The sequence below is a fragment of the Mustela erminea genome, chromosome 1 (assembly GCF_009829155.1).
Source record: "Mustela erminea isolate mMusErm1 chromosome 1, mMusErm1.Pri, whole genome shotgun sequence".
Lineage (NCBI taxonomy): Eukaryota > Metazoa > Chordata > Mammalia > Carnivora > Mustelidae > Mustela > Mustela erminea.
The window spans coordinates 186058806-186077634 of record NC_045614.1 but is presented as its reverse complement, the minus strand read 5'-3'; the positions used below and the strand labels follow the sequence as shown (position 1 = coordinate 186077634).

The 18829-nt window shown below is 33.1% G+C and overlaps 1 protein-coding gene across 1 annotated transcript in view; it reads right to left on the bottom strand.

The window, feature by feature from the left end:
- Positions 1–18829, bottom strand: part of GBE1 (1,4-alpha-glucan branching enzyme 1) — a 271683-nt gene that overhangs the window by 137967 nt on the left and 114887 nt on the right. The gene's annotated exons all lie outside the window — the stretch shown is intronic.

Below are 18829 nucleotides of genomic sequence, written 5' to 3'. Positions count from 1 at the left end.
GCTCTCTGCTCAGCAGGGGGCCTGCTTTACCCTCTCTCTCTCTCTCTCTCTCTCTGCCTACTTGCAATCTCTCTCTCTCTCTGTCAAATAAATAAAATCTCTAAAAAAAAGATATTTAAATTCCATGGATTTTACTTTCTTATCTGTTATAGTATATGACCCTTAAAGTCACTTCCAGAGGAAATATTTTATGATTCTCCGGCAACTTGCATCATTGTGAATCAACCATTAGAATCATTAATTAAAGCAGACAGTAGGTAGTAAAAAGACAAGAATATTTGACTATTGTGAATAAGTCAACAGAAGGACATAACCCTACTATGTGTTAAAAAAAAAAAAAAGTAATGAGCTATAGTGCCACCTCTTTCATCATGTTTTCATAGCAATTACAACATTTTCAAGAAGCTAAAGGAGGAAAATGAGTTTTGATTAGCATTAGTATTGTGCACACACAAATATACGTACACGCACAGATATCACTATGCAAATACTTTCCACTTCTTTTCAACTTCTTCTATATCTTATTCCAAGTATGCTTTACCATATAAAACCAAGGATTTCCCACTTTAGCCATCCATTCCTATATTTGCCAATATTATCACTACTGTTATCAATAATAAAAAAAAATAAAAGCAAATCCACCCTTATAGACTTAATGCTGAATAAAAGATTTTGAATTTATCAACATGGTTAAATAACAATGTGAACCACATGAGCAGAGCTTCCAAGAGATTGAAATGGTAGCTTTTTTCTTGTTTCCTTTTTTAATTAAACCTTCTAAACATAGGTATAGGATGATCAAAATTGTTCAGATTAGAAGCTATATTATGCCCTTAGCATTGAGAGAGAATATGGCTTCAGTCTCCTCGAATAGAGAAAAGCTCTAGTGTGCATAATTCTTGGTAATTAAATATCTGTGTAATGTTTACAGTTTAGAAAAGACTTTCATCATTATGCCTTACTTGATTCTAGAGAATCTTTACTACTCGAATATCAAGTGATACTGAGTTGCCAAAAGTCACTGAATAGCAGAGCCAAGTTAAACACAGAGACTCTGATACTCACTTTCTTTGTTCTTAACAGGCAACCACAGCACTTTCTGCAGACACCAAAAAATGATAAATTATCATTTATGATGGAAGAGCAGGTGAGTGGTGAAAAGGAATGTCTAACTCACATGAACAAAATTCTTTCTCCTTCATTAGGCCTTCAAGTTATTGAAGTCACTGACTGCTAAGTATTGCTAGGATTCAAATAATTATCATAAAAAGATGAATGAATTGGATTCATCCATTTCACTAGTATTCTTTTAAAAAGATATGTCTGCCTCTGAGGCACATGAATTTCTGGTGTAATATACAATAGTAATATGCTTAAGAAAAGGTCCTTTGTCTCACTCATCAACTGAGAATAGGCCATGGGGAAATAAAATATAGTAATCAGTTTTCAGTAAATAACACTCTGCTTAATCCAACTATCTATCTTTTTTCTCCTTTGCAAAATGGTTCTACAGTCCCTCCAAGGATGTTCATACACTCATAATTATTTGTAAAGGTGCCTGTTGGCAGAGAGAATATTTGAAACTTTAAGTAGAGGACATCAAGAATCTCCTCATGCTGACTGTAATTTACACATTCCTTAGAACATTAATTTGCTTGTTTTACACATGTCTATAGAGGCTACTGTGCTATGGGTGCTGGAAGGATGTCCATATCAATTTGCTTGTTTTACACATGTCTATAGAGGCTACTCTACTAATTAATATTAATTTGCTTGTTTTACACATGTCTATAGAGGCTACTGTGCTATGGGTGTTGGAAGGACGTCCATCAGTGTATCATATTCCTACATATTTTTCTGGGTATGCCATGAATACAAGGCCTTGACAGTTACTGACAGAAGCCATTTCTCAAAGTTGTGTTTGTAGCATGCAATCCTGAGGAATAAGATAATGTCTCCTCTGAATATACTGAACAGGCTTGCTTACTGCTTTCCATAAAAGAATGAATTCCCCAAGATGAATATTCTGGAGCTATGAGGCAAACCAACTCTGTGAGTAGCTTCTATCAGGACCCCTTGGTGTCACGGCATGGGATTTGGAAGACAAGGAAAACCAATGCAAAGATGATGCTCATGCTGCTTACTGTGTGGTGACTGGTAAGATCATTTGTCTCTGACCCAGGAGTTGTGTGCATTCTGCCAGACTGCATGAAACAGTCACAAGCTAAATTATAAGCTCGTAGGTAGGGTACAATCATACTCTACACCTGACAAAAGATTATTTAATCATTCACTGAATAACTTCAATAGTCTTGTTTTCAAAAGTTCCCTTTCTTCCTTCCCAGTTATTCCTTAGTATTGTTTGTTAGAATAGTAACTTTGAAATTCCCTCTTTCCTTCTCAGTAACAGAATTAACATTTTCAAGAATGTTTCTAAAGTCTAAAGAATATTTCTAAAGTCTAGGTCCTCCAGTGATATAGCAAAGCAAAACTTCTCACCAAATCTGGAACACTTATCTGTGATCATTACATAAATGATAAATAAATTTCTCTGTTCTTTAGGCCCCTAAATTTTAGCAGTTTCTTTATTACACTAGTTCAGTTTTCCTGAGCACTCAACTACAGAAGCCACCTCAGCTTGTTTTTGATTTGCTGTCCTTATTTGGTAACCAGCTAAGAGTATTATAATAAATCTAAGTAAATCTAAATTGTGAGATGTTCCAGTGAATGGGGAATATAATCTTTCTTGACTAAACTCTGCTCACAGTTTTTGGGGGAGAGGGCAATTCCTAAAATTTGGATCTCCTGAGTTCAGATTCAGATGAAAGTTTTTTTAGATCACGAGATAAGACTTTACATCAAAATAGCACATGCTACAAAACAAATTGAAAAGAGATAGCTTGATAGATCTTTCAATGATAATAAGTCTAACAGATGATGAAGAAGAAAGAATTCACTTGATACTACTAAATTCAAAGTCTTATACACTCTTAGTATAAAATAGTATAAAAGCCTTGAGTAGCAATTTGGCAATATGCATGAAAAAAGTAATTCTCAATGACTTAGCAATTCTACTTATAGAACTTTGCCATGGAAATGATCAGAGATGTGTCCAAAGAATTATATCCTTGTCTACTGAACTTAGTGTTACTTTTATCGGCAAAAAGTAAATGACTCAATAATATGTATAATAATATGTATAATGACTCAAAAAATCCTATAGTACTGAATTATATTGAAGGTTATAAGAACATTCTTTCATGTCATGAAGAATATATTGCATCGCCTAATGTAAATGCAAATGAAAATATTTAAACAAATAGAAAAAAATACTTAAATGATTGGCTATGGATAGATTATTGTAACCTTTATTTCCTGGTTGTATGCGTATACATATCACTTCATTTCATTTGTATAACTGAGTGGGGATCCTACTGCAGGGCTTGATCCCAGGACCCTGAGATCATGGCCTGAGATGAAATCAGAGTTGCACAATTAACCAACAGAGCCATGAAGGCACCCCTTCATTTGTATAACTTTTGATCAGAAACAAATAAGTATTTTAATAAGGACCACAAATACATTAATTATATAATTGCATACACATTTGTGGAGCTATTCTATTCAAGTTGCATGCATTATGTACTTTAAATATATTGACACAGTGTTAAAAATAAAACTTCAAAAGTGTATCAAATTATTTTAAAGGAATATCTAATGAATACAATATCATGATGAACTTTTTATGGGGCAAATGGATACTTTGTAAAATTATAACATCTTATAACATGGTAAAAATATTATCAGGCTCCTTTTTAAAACAAATTATCTCTTTGACTTATGGGAAGTTACTATCAAAAGACAATAAATAAACAAGTTTATAAAAGAAACCTCTACATGTACAAAAATCAAATTGACTTATGAGCTATACAAATTTTATTTAGAAAATGTCACTTAGAACTCAAATAAACAATATAAGAAACAGTTTGGTAAAATAGTGAAGACCTTAAAAAATTGTGTGTGCATGTGTGTGTGTGTGTATGTGTGTGTGTGCATGTATTCATTCATTCTGTAATGCCTTCTGAAATGCTTCTTGCCAAAGAATATTGTTCCAATGGACTGGAAAATTATGACATAATATGCACATCAGGTGGTCAACAATCTCATATAAAAACTGTGGATTTGTTCAGCTGGTTAGAAGTATTAGCATACTCTGGAAAATGGTATCGAATGTAAGTCTGAGTTTCATGAGTGAATGTGTAGAAGACCAAGAGAAAAGGCACAGATATGGAATACTATAATTCAATTTCTTAAATATACTACCAAAAATACAGTAATAAAAATAACTATTTAGTGGCATGCAGGTTAAAGTAAATAACCAAGCAAAGTCATTTCTAATTTATAAAGCAATGTTATCTCCACTTTTAAACTACCTCTAAGTTATATAACATCTAAGTAATTTATACTATAAAGAGAAAATGTATAAATATATTGATTTAGTACATATTATATACTAATATATACCAACACACACAAATATATATGTTTGTATATATATCAATATATATATACAAATAAATATACATAAACATATATAAAACAATGGGTACAGATATACCAAGTACAATACTGAATATGAATATTCTTTGTGCATTTAAAGTGTGACTGAATACATATATGTATATATAAATATATATATTTACAGAGAAAGAGAAGTATACATACATAGAAAATATACTGTAATTGTTCTTAAGTAGTTTTAGAAGTGTGGGGGATGGGCTAGATGGGTAATGGGTACTGAAAAGGGCACTTGTGACAAGCTCTGGATATTGTATGTAAGTGATGAATCACTGACTTCTACTCCAGAAATCAAATCCACACTGTAAGTTAACTAAAATTTAAAAAAAAAAAAATATGTGCATGGGGCAAAACTAAGAAGATAAATTTTTAGAAAAAGTAATCAATGTTCATAATAAAGTAGGAAAATAAGTGATATTCTAGAGAATGTGATAATTCTATCATCACATTTTTTTAGAATCCTAAAAATATAAATGTTTTTAATATTTACAAATAACATAGTATAAATATTATTTTTTAAATTTTTTTAAAGATTTATTTACCTGAGAGACAGAGAGAGAGAGATAGAAAGAGAATTCTAAGCAGACTACACTGAGCATGGAGGCAGACGCTGGACTCGATCTCATGAACCTGAGATCATGACCTGAGCCAAAATCAAGGGTCAGTCACTCTGTCTCCATCAGAAAGAATGAATACCCAACTTTTGTAGCAACATGGATGGGACTAGAAGAGATTATGCTGAGTGAAGTAAGTCAAGCAGAGAGAGTCAATTATCATATGGTTTCACTTATTTGTGGAGCATAACAAATAGCACGGAGGACAAGGGGAGATGGAGAGGAGAAGGGAGTTGAGGGAAATTGGAAGGGGAGGTGAACCATGAGAGACTATGGACTCTGAAAAACAATCTGAGGGTTTTGAAGGGGTGGGGGGGTGGGAGGTTGGGGGAACCAGGTGGTAGGTGTTAGAGAGGGCATGGATTGCATGGTGCACTGGGTGTGGTGCAAAAACAATGAATACTGTTACGCCAAAAAGAAAAAATTTAAAAAAAAAAAAAGAAAGAAAGAAAGAAAGACCAAAAAAAAACAAAAACAAAAACAAACCCCACAAATAAATAAATAAATAAATAAAATCTTTTTATTTAATAATTAAAAAAAAAAAGAGTCGGTCACCCAACCAACTGAGACACCCAGGAACCCAAACATTATTTTAAATGCATAGATATAATTATTAAAACTCAAAATAGCTTAATATAAATTTAAAGATGCTCTTAAACCTCATTTTAATTCAACTGAAGTTTTACGCATAATCTTTGTTTTAAAAAATGATATACAAGTATACTTTTTCCCCATAGTTTTGTTTGTTCTTCCAACTTGGATCAGTTTCAAGATTCACTAACATTATGTAAGAATGAATCACTATGCTCTTTTGGGAGTCTCAAAAATGGCCTCTCAAAATATAGTCATATCCTATGCTTTAGAATCTGTAATTGATGCTTTATGTAACAAAAATAGGTCTTGTAGATATTATAAAGTAATCTTAAAATGGAGAGATTAGATAATCTAGATTACAAGAGGGAAAAATCACATTTATCCTTATTAGAGGAAATGAAGGATGTTTACATATCAGTAGAAGAGGAAAAAGCAATGTGACCAAGGAGGCAGAGTGATACAGACATAAGCCAAAGAATTCCGGCAGCAGCCAGAAACTGGAAGGGTCAAAGAACAGAGTTTCCTACTCCAGAGGGAATGTGTTCATTCCAACACCTTGATTTGAGCCCAGTGATACCAGTTTTGAACTTCTGGCTTCCAAAACTGTGGGAGAACAAATTCTATTATTTAAAGCCAACAAATTTGTGCAGCAGCCATAAAAAACTAAAATAGGAAGAAAAAATTGCAGGCAATCATTTTTTAAGAATAATATGGAAAGTACTTAAATTTAGTTAAACACTATCCATGCTGGAAAGAGTTAAAGTTATTTTACTGAATAGTCTAAATAACATATTTTATCTCTTATGAACTTCCTACTCCCCAAAAGAAGACATCTACCAATGCATTTCAGTAACCTTCACTAAACAAGTCTCCTTGACAATTTCCAGAAAAAGCAAACTCCTTCAGAATACATGTTGCTGATCTTCAGAACTGATAGGAGAGCTTACCAAAAAAGTGTATTTGTAATATGCAGTTTTATTGTTAGTCTACCCCCAGGTAATTATATTCAGAGATCGAATAAAAGGAACAACTCTATATGATGCAAGCAAAAGCTCTGAATTCATCATATGCAAAAGCTAAGCAGTTATTTTTTTCTACCCTATATCTGATATATCTGCTTCATTAAATAGAGACGAGACTATTTCAATAGGTAATCAGTTAGCAAAAATAATAATAACAATGTTTACTGAGGAAATTTCATTCTGGATATCTTAATCAGGGATATCAGAAACACTATGTGATATTAAAAGATATTTCATTGTAAATTTTGAGTTTATGTCTCAATTAACTGAGGGGAAAAAACCCAAACACCAATAAAAGTATCAAGGCAGTTTTCTAAATAACAACAAGCCCATAATACGTAAATGAGCACTTTGTTAAAATTTGATTGTTAAAATTATATTTAATTGTTAAAATTATATAAATTAGGTTTATGTATGAACTATAACTGGGATTACCATTGTTTACATATTGAGGCTGCTATGGGTACCAAATAAATATAACTCTGTTATTTGAATTTTTAAAAATTCTGTTAATTTTATCTGGATAATAAAGCTCACACATTTTAGAGATCTCCTTTTTGATCTCATAATTTAGACCATAAAATTGTTAACTCAAAAAACCTTATATAAGTAGTGTACATATAAAATCATCATAAAAATTATCACATCTTGAAAGACACATACAGATTGAAAGTGAGGGGATAGAATAGCACTGATCATGCAAATGGAAGTGAAAAGAAAGCCAGGGTAACAATACTTACATCAGACAAAATAGACTTTAAAACAAAGACTGTGACAAGAGACAAAGAAGGACACTGTAGAATACTTATATAAATACTTATGCACCCAACATGGGAGCATTCAAATACATAAAAGAGTTACTAAAAACTATAAATGAATTGATTGTAATACAGTAATTGTAGGGGACTTCCACACCCCACTTAGATCAAAGGACAGATCATCTAGATAGAAAATCAATAAGGAAACAGTGGATTTGACTGACACACTAGATCAGATAGATTTAATAGAAATATTCTGAACATTCCATCCTAACACAATAGAATACACATCCTTTCAAGTGCACACAAAACATTCTCCAGAACAGATCACATATTAGACCACAAACAAGTCTCAACAAATTCAAAAAGACTGAAGTCATACCATGCATCTTTTCTGACCACAACACTATGAAGCTAGAAGTCAACCACAAGAAAAATATGTAAAGAACACAAATACATGAAGTTTAAATAACATGTTACTAAACAATGAATGGATCAACCAAGAAATCAAAGAAGAAATCAAAACATATATGGAGATAAAAGAAAATGAAAAACAGTGGTCCAAAATCTTTGGGATGTTGCAAAAGTGATTCTAAGAGAGAAGCTTATAGTGATACAGGCATACAACAAGAAGCAAGAAAAATTTCAAACAAATAACCTAGTCTTACATCTAAACGAGCTAGGAAAAGAACAAATAAAACCTCAAACCAGCAGAATGCAGAAAATAATAAAGATTAGAGCAGAAATCAGTAACATGGAAATTAAAAAAAAAAAAATAGAACAGACAATGAAACCAGGAGTTGGTTCCTTGGAAAGATCAACAAAATTAATAAACCTCTAGCCAGACTAATCAAAATAAATAAATAAATAAATAAATAAGAATGACAGACAGAAACGGGGCTCAAATAAAATCAGACACAAAAGAGGAAAAGAAATAAGCAACACCACAGAAATACAAAGGAGTTTAGGAGAATACTATGAAAAATTATGTGCCAACAAACTGGAAGAAACAGATAAACTTCTAGAAACATATAACCTATCAAAACTGGAGCAGGAAGAAATAGAAAATTTGAACAGACCCATTACCAGTGATTAAATTGAATCCCTAATCAAAAAACTCCCAACACAAATGTGTAGAACTAGAGGGCTTCACAGATGATTTTTACCAAACACTTAAAGAGAAGTTAATACCTAATCTTCTCTAGCATTTCCAAAACATAGAAAAGGAAGGAAAAAAATCCAAAAATCATTCTATAAGGTCAGCATTTTCCTGATACCAAAACCAGATAAAGACACCATAAGCAGTGTCTGGGTGGCTCAGTCAGATGGACATCCAACTCTTGGTTTCAGCTCAAGTCATGATCTCAGAGTTGTGAGATCAAGCCCCATGTCAGGTTCCGTGCTTAGTACAGAGTCTACTTGAGAATCTCTGCCTCTCCCTCGGACCCTCTCCTCACTTGCCCTCTCTCTCTTTCACCTTCAAATAAGTAAATAAATAAATAAAATCTGAAAAAAGTACAACATCCATTCATGATAAAAACCCCCAACAATGTAGATTTAGATGGAACATACACCAACATAATAAAGGCCATATAAAAAACCTACAACTAATATCATACTCAAAGGGGGGAAAAGTAGAGCTTTTCCCCTAAGTCAGGGAACAAAACAAGAATGTCCATTATCACAACTATCATTTAACATCGTACTGGAGGTCCTCGCCATTGCATTTAGACAAAAGAAAGAAAGGCATCCAAATAAGTGAAGAAGTGTAATTTTCATTATCAGCAGATGACATTATATCATATAGAGAGAACCCTACGGACTCCACCAAAAAACCTGTTAAAACTGATAAATGAATTCAGTAAAGCCACAGAAACTTCAATCTATAGAAATATAGATTGAAGAAATATAGATCTTCAATCTATAGAAATCTGTTGCATTTCTGTACATTAATAATGAAGCAACATAAAGAGAAATTAAAAAATAATCACTTTTACGATTGCATCAAAAATAGTAAGATACCTAGGAATAAGCCTAATCGAAGAGGTGAAAGACCTGTACACTGAAAACCATAAAATACTGACAAAAGGAATTGAAGAGGACACAAACAAATAGAAAGCTGTTCCATGCTCATGTACTAGAAGAACAAATATGGTTAAAATATCTATACTATCCAAAGAAATCTACACATTTAAGGCAATCCCATCAAAATACCAAAAGCATTTTTCAAAGAACTGGAATTAAAAATCCTAAAATTCGTATGGAGCCACAAAAGATCCAGAATAGTCAAAGAAAGTAATCTTGAAAAAGAAAAACAGAACTGGAGGTATCACAATTCCAAACTTCAAGTTATACTACAGAGTGGCAGTAATCAAAATACTATGGTACTTGCACAAAAATACACACATAGGTCAATGGAACAGAACAGAAAGACCAGAAATGAACCCATACTTATATGGCCAATTAATCTTCCAAAAAGCAGAAAGGAATGCACAGTGGGGAAAAGACAGTCTCTTCAACAAATGATGTTGAGAAAACTGGACTGCTACATGCAAAAGAATGAAACCCAACCATTTCTTATACCAAACACACAAATAAATTCAAAATGCATTAAAGACCTAAATGTGAAACCTAAAACCATAAAACTCCTAAAAGAGAACACAGGTGTAGCAACATTTTTCTAGATATGTGTCATGAAGCAAGGGACACAAAAGCAAAAATAAACAATTGGGACTATACCAAAATAAAAAGCTGCACAGCAAAGGAAACAATCAACCAAACTAAAAGACAACCTACTGAATGGGAGAAGACATCACAAATGATATATCCAATAAAGGGTTATTATCCAAAATAGGTAAAGAACTTACAGCACTCAATACCCAAAATATGAATTATCCAATTAAAAAATGGACAGAAGTCATGAATAGATATTCATCTGAAGAAGACATGTAGATGGCCAACAGACACAGGAAAAGGTACTCATCATCACTCATCATCAGGAAAATGCCAATGAAAACTATAACGTGATTATCACCTCACACCTGTCAGAATGGCTAAAATGAAAAACAGGAAACAACAATAAGTGTTGGCAAGGATATGGAGAGAAAGGAACCTTCTGGAGTGTTGGTGGGAATGCAACTGATGTAGCCACTCTGAAAACCAGCCACTGATACAGCCACTCTGTATCACAAACTGATACAGCCTGAATCACTCTGTATCACAAACTGAAAACAGTATGATATACTCTGTATCACAAACTGAAAAGAGTATGCAGGTTCCCCCAAAAGTTAAAAATAGTGGGTATTTACCTGACAAATACAAATACACTAATTCACAGTGATAAATGCACCACTGTGTTTATTTTAGCATTATTTACAATAGCCAGATATGGAAGCAGCTAATGTCCATCATCTGATGAATGGATAAAGAAATAATGTGTAGGCAGGGGCACCTGGATGGCTCAGTTGGTTAAACATCTGCCTTCGGCCCCATGTCTGGCTCCCAACCAAGGAATGAGTCCGCTTCTCCCTCTTTACCTCTCCCTGCTCATGCTTTCTCCAAGTGAATGAATAAAATCTTAAAAAAATTAAAAAAAGAAGTAATATTGTATTGTAATACTGTATTGTATATATACACACATATGTATATGTGTATATATTTGTGTGTGTATATAATGTATACATACACACACATTGGAATACTATTCTGCCATAAAAAAGGAATGAATCTTTCCATTTACAATGACATGGATGGAGCTAGAGAGTATGATGCTAGGCAAAATAATCAAAGATAAGTATCATATGATTTCACTCACATATGGAATTTAAGAAACAAAACAAATGAACAAAGGAAAAAAAGAAAAGAGATAAACAAAAAAAACAGACTCTTAACTATGGAGAACAAACTGATGGCTACCAGAGGGGAGGTGGGTTGGGGGATGGGTTAGTAGGTGAAGGTGATTAAGAATACTTATCTTCGTGATCACTGAGTAATGTGCAGAACTGCTGAATCACTATGTTGTAAAACTGAAACTAATATAACACAGTATTGGTCAATGACACCAAAACTAAAATTTTAAAAAAAAAAAAAAAACTGAAAAAAATGATCACATTCTCAGATGTACTTTATATCCACAATATTCAGAGGCTGAGGTAAATAGAAAAGAGATTAAGTGATTAGATTAAGCCCATTAACTCTTATGTTATCAGTACTAGACACTACACAAAAGAAAAGATGATATCCTTCCTAGTAGCTTAACTAAGATATAAATCAGTTGAGCTTTGAAAGCAATAACCTACTGATACATGTTCAGAGACTCCCATTATTTTAGCTTTGTATGACTTTTTAATTTGAAAATATGGCATCACAATTCAGGCGCTTTTTGTTTTTTGGATTTTAGGGATTTTTTTTTTTTTTTGGTCTTTCATAAGAAATATTTCCAATGTTGAATCCAGTAAGAATGGTATGAGTAGAAATAGTTAAAGTATTTCTCTCAAAAAATGAAACTACGATAGGAAAAAAGTCTTTAAAAGAAAAGATTAAGCATACTACCTATGAAAAATAAATCTGTAATGTGACACAAAGGAGTATCAGATCAAATTATACCAAACTTTGACATCAAGGACAGCAATGTACAGAACAAAAAGATTATATTTGAGGCATAACACTCATAGCTACTTTGCGTCTAATTTAACACCAATTGTAGAATTACAGAGATATAAACATTCATTTCTGTAATACTTACACATGGGGGAGAAGAGACTTCAGAATATTGTAAAAAAGAAATAAATGAAGATCAGTAGTTGCTTCTTCTAAAAGCAAGTCCTTATTTAGAATGATTTTTACAGAGACAGAAGTTCCTGTACTTGTAAAAAGGAGTATTACTCCCAAAGGTTTCCATCCCAGTTCCCCAGCCTTTTAGTCCTGTTAAGAAGTATTACAACTATAATATTTTTTTCTGTCTCTGTCTTTTGACTGAGGCAAATCTTTAAAGAAATAAAGAAACAACTAAGTAGAACTGATAAAGTGTTTGCTTCATTTCAAGTACATTACCTGAACAAAAACCTTATAAAGTGAGGTCACTATAAAAAGACAAAATCCAAAGGGATTATGCGAGATTTAGGAAGCAGGCATTGAAAACGATACCCCTGAGCAAGTGAGAATAACTACTCCTAAGTGAAAAGAATAGGAACAATGCTGAAATGTTGTAATCGGGTAAAGATTGATTAAGTGTCTTAGCCTAGAAAACAAATGAATTACACATGGTATAAAAATATAGGATTTAAACTTCCAAGATATTGAAAGATCAATACAGTAATAAAAGAAAAAAGCTATGAAAGGGGAAAAAATCAGTGAGTTTTCATTACTGAAAAAGTGTGCTTCAAAGAGACTCATCCATGTGCAGTGAAGGCTAGAATTCTATTAAGTAAACAGAGTTATAATCTGGTATAATGCCAATAGAAAAATATCTGAGAAGTATTTTCAGAAGTGCTAGGATAGGGGGGTAACTATCATAAGATGAGTTAAAGTTCTCTTTAAAAATATTTTATGAAGTATAATTACAAAAGTCTATATGGTGATAAATCAAACCATTTGAAGAAAAGAGTATGATTCTTAAGCAATCACGTGAAGTGCTTTTGCAATGAGGTAAGCTATAAAGTGTAGGGGAAAAAAAGAAATAATTCAGCCCCTAAAAGGTATGCAGAGAAATTACAGAGACTAGATTTGAAATACGTAATTGTAAAAACTGTAAGATTTGAGAAAACATACAATATATATTTAATATATATTGAGACTAATATCTCCAAGACTGTAATTAATGACTACTAAGTAAACAGTTCATGATGAAAAGAATTCTTCCTGAATATTTAATATTCTTTATATATTAAGATTTTGTAATATAGATTACAACACTAACACTGTTTTCTCTCTTTTCATCCATAAAAGACATGTATTTTCCTAGGTATAAATGGTATTAGGGGAAGATCTACAAAGTATGTATAAATATTGAAATAAGTATACCCATCAAGAAATGAAAGAGTGATTACACAGATGGTTTAATATGGAATAGAGACTATATGTGAAATGTTAAAATCAGATAGGCATTTGGATAATATCTTGTCAGCTGATTTCATAACATTTTCTAAAGTTTATATTTTAATGCCAGGTAGTTAACACACTGTAATATTAGTTTCAGGTGCACACTGTAGTGATTCAACTATTCCATACATCACCCGGTGCTCATGATGACACATGCCCTCTTTCATCCCCGTCACCTATTTTACCCATCCCCGCCCCCCCCACCTCTCCTCTGGCAGCCATCAGTTTGTTCTCTACAATTAAGAGCCTGTAGCAACCAGGCTCTGGTTTCTCTTGGTTTCTCTCTCTTTTTCTGTTTGCTCATTTGTTTAGTTTCTTAAATTCCACATATGAATGAAGTCATATTTGTTTTTCTCTAATTTATTTCACTTAGATCACACTCTTTAGCTCCATTCATGTTGTTGCAAATGGAAAGATTCATTCTTTCTTATATCTGAGTAATATTCCAATATTCCAACACATATATATGTATATGTATACATATACGTATATGTATATATATGTATACATATACGTATATGTATATATACGTATATGTATACATATATGTGTATATGTATATATGTGTGTATGTATACATATATATATATGTATATGTATATGTATATATATGTTGTTGGATTTCCTTATCCATATCCTGGCTCTTGTAAATAATGCTGCAATAAACATAGGTGTGCATTTATGACTTTGAATTAGTGTTTTTTGTATTCACTGGGTCAATACTCAGTACTGTGATTGCTAGCTCATAGGGTAGTTCTATATCTAACTTTTTGGGGAACCTCCATAGTGTTTTCCAGTATGGCTCTATCAGTTTGCAGTCCTACCAACATTGCAAGAGGGTCCCTTTTTCTCCACACCCTTATCAACACCTGTTGTTTCCTATTTTTTATTTTAGCCATTCTGACAGGTATGAGGTGATATATTGTAGTTTTCGTTGTCATTTTCCTGATGATAAGTGACGATGAGCATCTTTTCGTGTGTCTGTGGGTCATTTACATGCATTCTTTTGCATGTAGCTGTCCAAGTTTCTCAACACCATTTGTTGAAAAGCCTATCTTTTCCCCATTGAATATTCTTTTTTTGTTTGTGGAAGATTAACTGGCCACATAACTGTGGGATCACTTCCGGATTTTCTATTCTGTTCTACTGATAAATGTGTGTGTTGTGCCAATACCAGTGTTTTGATTACTACTGCTTTGTAATATAACTTGAAGTCCAGACTTGTTATACCTTCAGCTTTGCTTTCTTTTTTCAAGACTACTTTGGCTGTTCTGGATCTTTTGTGGTTCCATACACATTTTAGGATTTTTCATTCTAGTTCTATGAAAAATGTTGTTGACATTTTGATAGGGATTGCCTTAAATCTGTAGATTCCTTTGGGTAGTATGCACACTTTAATGAAATTCATTTTTTCCACCCATGAGCATGGAATATCTTTTCATTTGTGTCATCTTCAATTCCTTTCATCAATTTATAGTTTTCAGAGTACAGGTCTTTCACCTCCTTTGTTAAATTTATTCCTAGATATTTGACTATTTTTGGTATAAATGCAAATGGGATTATCTTCTTAATTTCTCTTTCTGGTGCTTCTTTATTGGTATATAGAAATAAGGGGTGCCTGGGTGGCTCAGTGGGTGAAGCCTCTGCCTTTGGCTCAGGTCATATTGCTTAGGGTCCTGGGATGGAGGCCTACAGCAGGCTCTCTGCTCAGCAGGGAGCCAGCTTTCCCCCTCTCTCTCTGTCTGCCACTCTGCCTACTTGTGATCTCTCTCTCTGTGTCAAATAAATAAATAAATAAATAATCTTAAAAAAAAAAAAAAAAGAAATGAAACCAGTCTCTTTAGATTGATTTTTATATTATACGATCTTACTGGAGTTTTTTGATAGAGTCTTTGGAGGGTTTTACATATAGTATCATGTCATCTGCAGATAATGAAAGTTTTACTTCTTCCCTACTGATTTGGATGACTTTTGTTTCTTTTTGTTGTTTGATTGCTGTGAGTAGCACTTCTAGTACTATGTTGAGTACAGTGTTGAAAGTGGAGATCCTTATCTTGTTCTTGACCTTAAAGAAAGAGCTCTCAGTTTTTTTCCCTACTAAGGTTGATGTTAGTTATGGATTTTCTTAATATGACATTTGGTGTCACATCATGTGGTGAGGTATATTCCCTAAACCTACTTGTGGAGGGTTTTTAACATGAATGGATATTTTCCTTTGTTGAAAGCTTTTTCTGTGTCTATTGAAATGATCATATGGTTTTTATCCTCTTATTAACGTGATATATCACAGTGATGTGCATTTATAGCATTTTTGTAGGTCATATTATACGGCAAAATATTGAAGTGATTCTTTTGTTAATAGACTGGAGGTGGCAACAGTGATGACGGAAAGAAGTGTGGTAAATAATAGCAGTCTTCACAATAGAGATATTTCCTTTAAGCTTCACCAGTTCAGGTATATTTAAATTATTAAACGTAGATACTCCCATCTTATGTAGAAAAGAAAGGCACAGGACAGCAAACAAGCTTTAATCTCCAAGCCCTCTAGAGAAAAAAAAAAAAAAGAAACCTCTGGAGAAGCAGAAACTCTGGGAAACTTCTCTGACATTGCAGTCCATAAAGCATAGGTTAGATAATTGCCCACTTGACTTTTGAGTGAGACTCAGAGCATATGCGTGTGGTAAGATGCAGTGACCAGTAGTTGACTTTTTAAAAACGTATCTATCTATACCTGTCCATGAGGCTCTGTTTTTCCAATCAGAGCACTCTGACTCACTTTGAGAAATTTGTAGCTATTAGCCTAGTAAAGAGAAATGGACTGAAGAGTAAACACACACACACACACACACACACACACACACACACACACAGAGCAAAAAACCACTTTAAGGGGCACCTGGGTGGCTCAGTGGGTTAAAGCCTCTGTCTTCAGCTCAGGCTATGATCTCAGGGTCCTGGGATCAAGCCCTGCACTGGGCTCTCTGCTCAGCAGGGAGCCTGCTTCCTCCTCTCTCTCTCTGACTGCCTCCCTGCCTACTTATGATCTCTGTCTGTCAAGTAAATTTAAAAAAAAAAAAAAAGTTAAAAAACCCCACACTTTATATTGAAGAGGATTAAACATTAATGTTGACATTTAACATACATTTAACTGTGCTACTCAGTAAAATAACTTAGTTTAAATGCAAATATTTAAACGATAAAAAGATTATATAGTATGCACTTTACCATGAGAAAAAGGTTATGTCCTGTAGGTGTACCTCTATTCACTTATATTTGAAGGCCTACTTTGCCAAAGTGCAAATACTTCTATTAAATATAACTCAAAATAATACCCACCTTAACAGTATAAAATGCAATTTTCTCCCTTTTTCTGGCATAGCATTAAAAGATCAAATCCTAAATAAAAGCTCTATTTAAAAAAAACTGATGCCTACATAATTTAGAGGATAAAAGCATGAACTACTTTTATTAAAAAATAAATATATATTCCTAAGGAAAAATGAAAGTATTCAATTCTCCAGACTTCATAATCCTATTTAAAATCTAGCCTGCTCAGACTGAAGGACAAAAAAAGTTTATAAAATAAATGTAAGATATATCACAGGACATGGATATAAGGAAAAGGATGTCTGCTAATACATTTAAAGTATTTCTAGAATTAATGTTGACATCAAGAAAGCAATCAGGCAACAGGTAATTATGGATAGTCCAATTTTCTAGATACCAGTGATCTACTTCTATAAGCACTAAAGCTAGAGGAAGAAAATAATATTTTTTAAAGTTATCTTTCTGAAATGTATTATACATTCCCTTGTGGCTTTAACAGAGGGAATTAAACACTTGTTGAAATTGATTTGTATATGCTGAACTGTGACATGTTTGAAATATGAACATTTTCCCCCTGAATTCAGTAAACTGAACATTAGACTTTAATATGCATCTTTGGCAGCAGTATTCAACCCTGGATGTGCAATGCGGACTACCTGAGGAACATTTTAAAATAAAGAGCCCTATTTATAGCCAGTACCAACACTACCTATCACCCGTGATTCTGATTCTATGGTCTGTAGGTCTCATGCCTTAGCAAATAAAAGCCAGATGTGAGAAAGCAAAAAGTAAAGTCCATTTAAAAATAGAAGGAAGGACACAGGAAAGGCAGGAGGGAGAGAGGGAAAGAGGGAGGAAGGAAGGAAAGAAAACTCACACCACAGTTAGAGGGAATGGATTCTCTAAACCTGGAAGCTAATGAATACTTTATGGATGATTTTAAAAAGTATTTTGCAAAGAAATTTGTCTCAGTCTCTACTTTGAATTTGACATAAATAAATAATTATTTTTTTATTTTTCATTCTAATCTCCTTACCAACTTATTATTGTCATTTTATAAACTTAATCTCACTTCAGTCACTGAAGGCATCCATGCTGGCTCAAAAATTATTCATTTGTGGTCTTGAGTATGTCTGTGAATGTCTTCACATCATTTACTTCTCTTATGTTTTCTCCTGGACCTGGGAATGCCTTCAGAAAACGGTATGGTGAACCTATGCAAGTTTCTGATCTTAACTGATCGTTGTTTAAAATACTTCACAATTTCTCTACCAAGTATCACACAAATCATTTTTGCAAAATAATATTTATTATTGCTACTTTCAATGCCACTACTAAAACTGGATGATTTTTCTTTCCAATATTATGTCTTAGGAGCTCCATTTATAATTTTTATTTAAAAGTTGTAGCAGATATCGGCTCCTCAGTCAGTCAAACCACTTTCTGACATTCTCTTCTGTTACACAGAGGATGTAAAGCTTAAAATCACACTTTCACACTTCCTTGCAGCTAGGTTTCTGCACCTAAGAGATGCACCTAGGTAAGAAAGAAACTAGTGCATGCGGTAAATCATATGGAGATTAGTCTTTCTTGCCTAAGAATACTGATGCTTAAACTAATAAAATGCCATTATCTCCATAGGCATAGATAGTGGAAAACTCAAGGATAATTGACATGCCACAATTAATTAACTTACACATTCATTATTTCCATTTGTACCTCCCTATACATAATTATGTATATATTCAGAATTAGCTTGTTGATGAGACACAATCACAAAAAAAAAAAATTGTTTGGCATGGAGAAAGTTCTTTTCTCCTTGCATTTGGTTTCAAAG